The sequence below is a fragment of the Monodon monoceros genome, unplaced genomic scaffold (assembly GCF_005190385.1).
Source record: "Monodon monoceros isolate NGI ecotype Baffin Bay Population unplaced genomic scaffold, NGI_Narwhal_1 Super_Scaffold_22, whole genome shotgun sequence".
Classification (NCBI taxonomy): Eukaryota; Metazoa; Chordata; class Mammalia; order Artiodactyla; family Monodontidae; genus Monodon; species Monodon monoceros.
In genome coordinates, this window is record NW_021703779.1 from 10,652,382 (window position 1) to 10,662,485 (window position 10,104).

Here is a 10,104-nt window from a genome sequence, read left to right on the forward strand (position 1 = left end):
CTCGGAAAGCTAGGAGGTAGTAAGAGGTGGTGCCCAAAACTGAGTGTCGGAGATTGCCCAAGCACGGAACAAAAGTCAGTCACAGCATTTTTTCCATTCAGGTCCATATTCTCCCTGGCATTCCGAATCTGGAAAAAAAGTGACATCGGATGTAGCATTCATACGGGTTTTTCGGCGGGGAAGAACATTGCAACAAAACCCAGCGATGCAAGTGAACATGTCAGTGTGACGGCGATGGGTCACCACACGCGATTAGTCTGTGTTTAATACCTTCTTCGAATTAGTTACTCCTCGGGAGTCCCAGTCTCAATACCGTACTTTTTTATTCTGGCCCGTTCTCAGTCCAGCTGTTCCCCTAAGGAGCTCCAGAACCGAAACGGGTTAGAAATGAGACCCATTACAGTCTGTGGAAGGGCATGCGCAATAGTTACTTCTCCGACGTTGTGTGTTTACCGTGTGGTCCCCACCCCTTTCCCAGCAGTGCAAGATCAAGGTGCCTCAGTCAGACTGATTTGCTTCCGGCTTTGGGTTGGAACTTCTTTCCAGTTCCGGCAGAGTGAGGCCATGGGGGAGGGGAAAGGGAAAAAAAGGGAGGAACAGCTGACTGGCAAGGGACTGCGCAGGAGTAGGGGGAGAGGCCGAGAGGCGGGACTTGGCGGCAGAGCGTTGCGGGGATTGGTCCTCCAGGCTCCGGGTGGCGCTGAGGCTGGTGGGAATCTGCGCCGCTGTGGTTGCCACTGACCCGGCGGTTTTTTTTTTTTGTTGTTGTTTGCCGGATCCGCCATATTGAAGACGACGAGGCCAGGCGACTGCCTGAGCTCCAACGTCGCCGTACCTCGCCCTTTAGGGGCTCTATTGAGCTCAGCTACTTCCAGCCTCACCAGGACTTACAGGAGCTTGACCCCCGTGCCGCCTCTCCCTTACGGGAGACGGCCGCCTTAGCCCCTCATTTTGGTGTTGGTGTCGGCACCTAGGACTCCGTCGCTGCTTAGAGACTAGGCCCAAGAAGGTGAAGCCCCCGCTGCGGGAGGACTAAGGACGTGAAACAGGAGAATCTCACCACTTGGAGCGCCTCTAAGCTCAGAGACACGCCGGCGCGAGAAAAAAAGAGGTAAGAGGGCCACAGAATGTGGAGGAGGGTGGAGTGGGAACAGTGCCTTTTTCCTCACGCTGCGGTCCGGAACCCGGCATCTGCAGTTTTTTTCCGTATTTGGGATGAGCTTTGCGTCTCCGTCAGCTATCACGTTGTCTGGTTTTGGGGTAAAAGCATCTGCATTATGCAGTGAGTGGCCACGCCACCCGCACTTCCCCGGGGTCAACAAATGGATCTGTTCAGTATTTCTTCTCTTCTCCTTGCCGAGCCTGGAGCTTTTTAGCCCCCCTGTTGTTCGCCCTAACTGGGCTGGAGTGTCCCACACCGCTGTAAAGGGATCCTCAGCTCTAGGAACATATCCGTGTTTTGAAATGTAAGGGAAAATGGCTGACGTCTCTGTTCCTCCTTCTCTTTTCCGACACGCTTTTATCTATGGCTGGAGGCTAACCGCTCCACTAAAGGCCCTTGAGATACAATCCTTAGAGGACCCTTGATGTATTCTCTCGCGCGCTTGCCACCAAACGCCATCAGTGAGACCGAGTGATTCGGAGTAGAGCTAGGTTCCAGCTACGCCTGGCTATTAGATCTTGACGTTTGTCCATATTCCGAGATAGCCTCGGATAGCACACCAAAGTGGTGAGGGCCGAGGGGGTGAAAGATGTTTCAGTGAAGAGCTGTTCCAAACTAGGTTTTACTTTTTTGTTTTTGTCTGTTGCTATAAAAATACTAGCTTCATTCAGTTTCTTAGTATTAAAACTTCATTTTTGTTAATGTCAGCCATTATTTCAGATATATAGTATACTTTTCATTTTTATGAAATATTAATGTACAGTTGCAGAGCAGATATTTCAGTTATTTTATGGAATTCTGTTAAAATGTTACTGAATATGCCATTGTGCAGTTTCTGCTACAGGTGTTTAAATACGAAGTTTTTTTAACTTAATTCAGCGAGTTTTAAATGTGGCTTAAATAGTCATGCTGTATTTTGAAAATGATATACTTTGTAACTTTTACTTAACCAGTAAACACGTTCATCCTGGGAAGCTGTATAACACTTTATACATACTCTCGGTCTTAGAAAACAATTTGGTATGCTCTCCTTAGGAAAGATCTTTCATTGGGTCTTATCATTAGAGATTATGTCCTGAGTAAGCATTAGTTGACAAGAAGCCTTGGTGCTTATCTTAAATTTAAAGACAAATTTTCCTTGCTCTACTAATTTGATAATTAAAGCATGTAGTTTTAGTTTAAATGTTTTAAACTTCATTGTCCCAGTATTTGGGAACTATTTGCAATTATTGATTCAGAGGGCACCTGAGAATGTGTTGTATTTCATAAATTTCAAGATAAGATTTTTAAATTATAACTTTTTCTTTCTTACCCTTTTCCCTTACAATTTTAACACAAAAGTTTAACCTATCATCTTGATATTTTAATTATTGTTACTACTTCTTGCTTGGCCCTAATAATATCTAATGTTTCTTCTGAAGTTGGAGAAAATTTCTGAAGTGACAGCATAACAGCAAAACATTACATTTGACAATTTAAGTTCTCAAGTAATTTTTAAGACAAGGTTTTACTTTAAACCATATTAGTAGGTAGAGATGGGTTTTTTCTTCTATGATTTTGAAATGCATTTTCAGATTTCAGTAAGATAAAGTACTTTTCATGGATAATTTTTGTTTGATAAAGTATTTCTAATGCAGCTTACTCTGTTTGAAATTGGATATTTGTAATGAAATTTCAACATTCAATTATTGTCTAGCTGGACAAATGCACACTTTCAGCTTTTTAATATTTTCACATTTGTTTTAGCATTTTAATGTGGACACCACATTTCTTTCTTTGTGTGTGTGTTAAAGGATTTGTCCTTACAAATTGGAATGACAATTGTGTCTTTTGGTCATCATGTAAGTTAATTTTTTAACAACTTTAGTGAGGTATATTTTTTACATACCATAAAATTTACTTCTTTAACATATACAATTAGGCATAAATTTACAGTGCTGTAAAAACAACAAACCAATCCAATTTTTGAGTATTTCCATCACTCTGGTTACTACCGTTTACCTGCAGACATCCAGATCCTCAGATCCCACTCCCCCCCTTGTCCCAGGCAATTTCTACTCTACTTCTTATCTCTAGAATTGCCTGTCATGGATGTTTCAGATAAATGGAATCATAAAATATGTAGTCTTTGTATCTGACTTCTTTCACTTAGATAATGTTTTTGAGGTTTATTCATCGTGTAATATATGCATCTGTATGCTCTGGACTTAAAGTAAAGCTCTTACAAACACTAATTTTCAAGCCTTGGTGTGTGAACAGTACATTTTTGTGTTGGGTAGATACCTGGGAGCAAAGTTATTGTATTGTAAATTTATGTTTAACTTAAACTGAGCAATTGTTTCCAAAGAGATTGCCTCCGTTGTACTTCCTACTGGGAGTTTATGAGGTTTCCAGTTCATTTTGAGTACATTTTGACTTTCTGGATATATCCATTCTAGTGGGTATGTAGTGCTATCTTATTGTGGTTAATTTGAACTTCCCTAGTAACTAATTATATTGAACATATTCTCATGTACTTATCAGCTGTTAGCAAATCTTTGGGGAAATGTCTGTCTAGACTCTGCTCATATTTTAAATTAGTTTTTTTAAATTGTTATTTGTTTAGGTTTTATCTTTTCTGTGATACATGACTTGCAGTATTTCTCCTCATCTGTGTTTTCTCTTTTCACTTTCTGTATGGCATGTTTTGAAGTGAGTAGTTTCAAATTTTGATGAAGTTCAGTTTATTGTTTTTCTTTATTTTAAAATTAATTAATTGCTGTGTTGGGTCTTCCTTGCTGCACGCAGGCTTTCTCTAGTAAGAGAAAGTGAGCGGGGTGAGTGGGGGCTGCTCTTCATGGCGCCACATGGGCTTCTCATTGCGGTGGCTTCTCTTGTTGTGGAGCACGGGCTCTAGGCACACAGTCTTTAGTAGTTGCAGCACATGGGCTCTGTAGTTGTGGCTTGCGGGCTTAGTTGCTCCGGGATCTTCCAGGAGCAGAGATTGAACCCGTGTCCCCTGCATTGGCAGGAGAATTCTTAACCACTATGCCACCAGGGAGGTCCCTTAATGTTTTTCTTTTTATCATTTTCAGTCTAGCCAAGAAATGCTTGTTTAACTGAAGGTCATAAAGATTCAGTCAAATTTCTTTCCTTAAGGATTTTATATTTAAAGTACTTAGTCTGTAATCCGTTTTGGGTTAACTTTTGTGGACTGTGTAAGTTAGGAATCCAAATTCATCTTTTATGTGGATATCCAGTTGTTTCAGTACAGGTTGTTCAAAAGACTTTTCTTTCGCCCTTGAATAGTCTTGGCACCCTTGTTGACAATTATTTGACATATTCAAAGGTCTTATAAGTAGGGGCTTACTTCTGGACTGTCAGTTCTGTGCTGTTGATCTGTCTGGTGTATCCTCACACTAGCAATGGGTAAATTAATTTATATTCTAAATGACAGTGACAATTAAATTTTGTTTTAAATTGTGGTAAAATACACATGAAATTTGCTACCTTAACTGATTTTAAGGGTGTAGTTCAGTGGTGCTAAGTACATTTACATTGTTGGGCAAGCATCCTGAGAATACCACTTTTACGTTAAATGTCATGGCATTTTTAATTTGACCTTACATTTCCCAAATCTTGATGTATTTTTCCTTATTTCAGCACTCAAGAAATAAATTTTTAGGGCTTCCCTGGTGGCGCAGTGGTTGAGAGTCCTCCTGCGGATGCAGTGGAGGTGGGTTTGTGCCTCGGTCCAGAAGATCCCACGTGCAGCGGAGAGGCTGGGCCCGTGAGCCGTGGGTGCTGGGCCTGTGCACCACAATGGGAGAGGCCACAATGATGAGAGGCCTGCGTACTGCAAAAAATAAATAAATAAATAAATAAAATTTTAACTTCCATTTAGTTCTTTTAGGAGCATATTCATTACTTATGTAATGAATACATAAGTATTCATTATTATTAGTCTTAACTTGAACAGAAGGTCTGATATTAGTATTTGGGAAAGGGTTAATGCAGAGTTTTTTGCTCAACCCTGATAGTGCATTAAAATCATTTGTGCAGCTTTTAAAATAATGCTGATAATTATTTGTTATACTCCCCCAACCCCCTACCGCCCCAACTCTACCCACTTATCTAATTTGTCTAACATAAAGTCCTTAGAGTGATCTTTTAAGAGTGGGCAGTAATCACTTGTCAGTTGTTTATAAGCATGCAGCTGTAATCTTTTAGATGAATAAATAAAACCATGACTTTTTTGATAGTTTTTTAATTAATAGCGAATTTGTCTTTTGAATTTTAGGCTCAGCTATGGTGATTCCAACCATAGTACCAATTATTGTCATAATATTCTATAATAAATCACGGGTTTATATTCTTTTTCATTTTTAAACATTGAAACTTAATGTATCAGAGTAGACTTAGGTTTGATTAAAATTTTTTGTTTGTAATATTGTTTTAAAGATTATTAAAATATTTCATGACTGAGGAGTAGCCACAGAGTTGTGTATTGAATAAAGTTCTCCCAGCATATTACTTTTACTTTTCATTCCCAGCATATTTAGAATATTTAAATTGTGTGTTTATTTCTTTTTTTTTTTTTATAAATTTATTTATTTATTTATTTTTGGCTATGTTGGGTCTTCGTTTCTGTGTGAGGGCTTTCTCTAGTTGTGGCAGGCGGGGGCCAGTCTTCATCGCGGTGCGCGGACCTCTCACTATCGCAGCCTCTCTTGTTGAGGAGCACAGGCTCCAGATGCGCAGGTTCAGTAGTTGTGGCTCACGGGCCTATTTGCTCTGTGGCATGTGGGATCTTCCCAGACCAGGGCTTGAACCCATGTCCCCAGCATTAGCAGGCAGATTCTCAACCACTGTGCCACCAGGGAAGCCCCTGGTATGTTTATTTCTAAAAATGTTCGAATAACATACTATTTGTAAGAGATAAAAAATTGAGGCATTTGTCTTCCTGTCATTCACTTAAGTCATCTAGAAAAGACTGGTTTGTCGTGCAATTCTGTTCCCTCAATTTAAGTGTTATATCTTAGTGTTATAAAAGAAGAAAAAGAGACTGTATGAAACTTGCAGTGTTTTCTGTCTATTGGGGTTTGAATTTACCTATTTTTATTTTACTTTATTTTTATAAAGTGATCATTATTATATACATTTAAGGAAGATGTGAAAAATATTGTAGTTTGATGCAAAATCATATCTAAGTTTATTCTTTAAATACATGTGTGCTAGTCCTATGTTTTATCAAACGTACACATGCATTATGCACGTATTTGACAGTAAATCCTTTTTCTTACTCTGTTTTCATAGTCATTGTATAGTTATGATTTTCTACCTCAGCTCAGAATTACCTGTGGAGCTTATTGAAAATTTTAATTAGCTTCTAGGATAGATTCTAGGGGCTTCTAACTGAATAGTTCCAGGGTGGAACCTAGATATTAAGGGAGAAAAAAGAGATACTTAATGGGTGACCATGATGTGCAGTTCCTTTTAGGGAAAGGGGAGACCTGAAGTGCTTTGAAAATTGTTATTCTGCCAGTAAGCAGCTGTATCCTCTTATGAGTGTTTAATGTCATTAGTGGTGCTATCAAAAATCTCATCCAAGCTCATAGACACATAGTGAAAAGGATAACAGTAAAGAATGTGAGGAACTGGGTTCCGCTTAGAATCATGATTCAATTATGTGTTTCTTATCACTTACAGTTTCAGCTCTACTACTCTTTTTGTTTCTTAAGACTTGTTTGCTTTTACCTTCAACAAATATTTGTAGGGCACCTGCTATGTACCTGGTCCTATCCTAAAGGCTTATCGCATACTAGTGTACAAAGTACAGAAAAGATTGTTTTTTTCCTCAGACATTATGTTATATGCAGTGAATGGAGGTGGGTAGGACCAGATAATTTTGCTAGCTCTGATATTCCCTCATTCTTTTATTCTGCCTCAGTAACAGTAGGGTATAAGTTGTGGTATTAAGCCAGTGGAATTTCCCTGATACTTTTCAGCTTATGTCAGTTTAAAAAAGAAGAAAAAAGAACTTAAGTCTTCTCTCATGCAGTATAAGTATCAAGTATAGTAGAGCAGGAGTCTATTTTTATGTATTGGCTTTAGGAATACTTGATCTTGGTAAAGTTTTCAAATTCCATTCCTCTTTTCTGTTTCTGTGCTCTGTCTTGTGTCTTCATGTTATACGTGTGTTTTTCTGACCTTGTTTTAATTTTTTGTTCAGCTTTTTTTTTTTTAAACATCTTTATTGGGGTATAATTGCTTTACAGTGGTGTGTTAGTTTCTGCTTTATAACAAAGTGATGTTCAGGTTTGATTAATGTCTTCCTTCAGATTCTTTTAGATTCAGATCTTAACCTGAGGTCAGGTTAAGATCCTGAGCCACTGTTCTTAGCACTGGAAAGTGTCTGACATGTAGGGAGTAACCATTGTTGAATAATCAGATCAGTTCACCATTGTCTACATGATTTCTCCTTTCTATTTTTGTGATTTCGTTAATAGTTTTCATTACTTAGTTTAGTTTGACTTCACCTGTTAATCATTTTAAGTTGAGTAGTACAGGAAGGGAATCGTAGATTTAATAAAGCTCATTTTACAGATGGACAGAACTGTCTCAGAGAGGGGAAAGAGCTTGACAAAAATAGTACGGAGTCATCCATTACCTTTTCTCTGAAGTTGCTGTCATAAACTGTCTTATCTAACAAGTTGTTGATAATTAACCTTTCTGGATCCTGATGCCTTTTTATTTGTCTTCTCACCTAATACTGAGTTATTTCATATTTGTTAATTCTCCCCCTCGTACTGGATAATGAACTTGGCAAGGTCAGGAAAACTTTCCTGTATTTTTTCTGCGTTTTACAGAAAACCTAGAATAGTACTGTGCCTGGTAACGGACAACATTTTTACTTTATTTCCAAAACCCAGAAATACTGTGCATATTGATGCATTACTTGATGGTACCTCACAGTTTATTGTTTTTTGTAATTGATGAATCCCATGATCATTAAACATATTGGAAAACCAAATTAAAGAAATTGCTTTACTTTGGATAATATTTGAGCTGGTAACTTGAAGATTAGATTTCATTTTCTATCACAGCAGGTGAAGTGGAATGAGACATTTTAAGAAAGAATAAGGGAAGTCTCGCTTTTCTATTTTGTATGCCAATTTCATTTCTGTTAATTTAATTGGCTACTGAAGGTTGTAAGGTTATTGATCACCTTTTTCTTGTTTTTTTTTCCCTTAAGTAGCTATTATTGGGAACTTCTAATGAGTCTGGTTAGTTTTGACCATCAGAAGTTATATGGCATTAGTCCCACGTTCTGTGTAAACAGAATATGTATTTATCTCTGAGAAATTTGATTGTTCTTTTAGTAATGCTTCAAGAACTTAGAATAGTGCTTGTACGAATAACAAGTATATCATTTTTCTATAAACATACAGAAAAATTTACCTGGAGGGCTAATTAAAAATACACAGTTGGACTCCATCCTCAGATTTCTAGATTATCTAAGTCTGGAGTGAGACCCTGAGATTTTGCATTTCTAGTAAGTTCTCAGGTGATACTGAAGCTGCTGGTCTTAAAAGAGACCTTGAGAGCTGTTTACTTAGAGTTTATTTCCAGTGTAGCCTACCTTTTTTTTTTTTAAGGGAACTTTATTTTTTATTTATTTATTTTGGTTGCGTTGGGTCTTCGTTGCTGCGTGCGGGCTTTCTCTAGTTGCAGCACGCAGGGGCTACTCTTCATTGCAGTGCATGGGCTTCTCATTGTGGTGGATTCTCTTGCTGCAGAGCACGGGCTCTAGGCATGCAGGCTTCAGTAGTTGTGGCGTGCAGGCTCTAGAGCTGAGGCTCAGTAGTTGTGGTGCACAGGCTTAGTTGGTTCTCAGCATGTGAGATCTTCCTGGACCAGGGCTCGAACCCGTGTTCCCTGCACTAGCAGGTGGATTTTTTTTTTTTTTTTTTGCGGTACGTGGGCCTCTCACTGCTGTGCCCTCTCCTGCTGCGGAGCATGGCCTCAGCGGCCATGGCTCATGGGCCCAGCCACTCTGCGGCATGTGGGATCTTCCCAGACCGGGGCACGAACCCATGTCCCCTGCATCTGCAGGCGGACCCTCAACCACTGCGCCACCAGGGAAGTCCAGGCAGGCGGATTCTTAAGCACTGTGCCACCAGGGAAGCCCTAGCCTACCTTTCTTTCTAAGCACTTGTACACATGTGTATGTTTGTGTGCGTGTGCTTTTGTGTGTATGAAAGTTAATGCATATTGTTGACTGGTGAAAAGGTTTGGAGCCCATAAAAGAGAAATAGAAGGCAAAACACCACGTACAGATATTTTATTTCTGTGATACCACCATGTAGAAGCAATCATGTTATTAGGTATTTTTTAACTTTTTTGTGTTCATTTTTTAAAAATAAATGAAAACACTGAAAAGTACAAGTTAGTACTTTGTCATTTAAAAAGTTATACATAGGATTTTTCAGGTCTTTTAATACTCCATTTTATAAGTGTACTGTGATTTATTTACTGTTTCCCTTGGTGCCCTCTTTAGACTGTCAGCGGTTTTTGTTAGGTGTATGCTGTGATGAACATTTTCATTTTGGTGAATATTTGAATATTATGTTGAATCAAAGCTTTCATTAGTTGCAGTATATTTCAGTTTAGTAAAGTTTTTTCATGTTCTTTGTCTCTACTTACTTAAGGCTTTAGCATTTAGATATGTGTTATCTGTTCATTCTGCCTGGGAGACATTGTCTTCATAATCCTTGTTTCTGTGTCAGATACTGCTGCTCCTCCTCTCCCCTTCCCCCACCCCCACCCCAGCTCCCTACCATATTGCTCAGAACTCTCATCATGAATTTAATTTTAATTAACATTTCCAGCGTTAAAAGCCACACACACACAACTGAAAAGTTCTCTTATCATTTTTTTTTTTTTTTTTTTTTTTTTTTTTG

At 38.8% G+C, this 10,104-nt stretch overlaps 1 protein-coding gene across 1 annotated transcript in view; it reads left to right on the forward strand.

The window, feature by feature from the left end:
- The first annotated feature begins 777 nt into the window (after positions 1-777).
- Positions 778-10,104, forward strand: part of LOC114906433 (probable ubiquitin carboxyl-terminal hydrolase FAF-X) — a 140,464-nt gene continuing 131,137 nt past the window's right edge. Inside the window, exon 1 of the mRNA XM_029241229.1 lies at positions 778-1,111. The gene's annotated coding sequence lies outside the window, so the exon portion shown is untranslated. The remainder of the gene's footprint in view (positions 1,112-10,104) is intronic.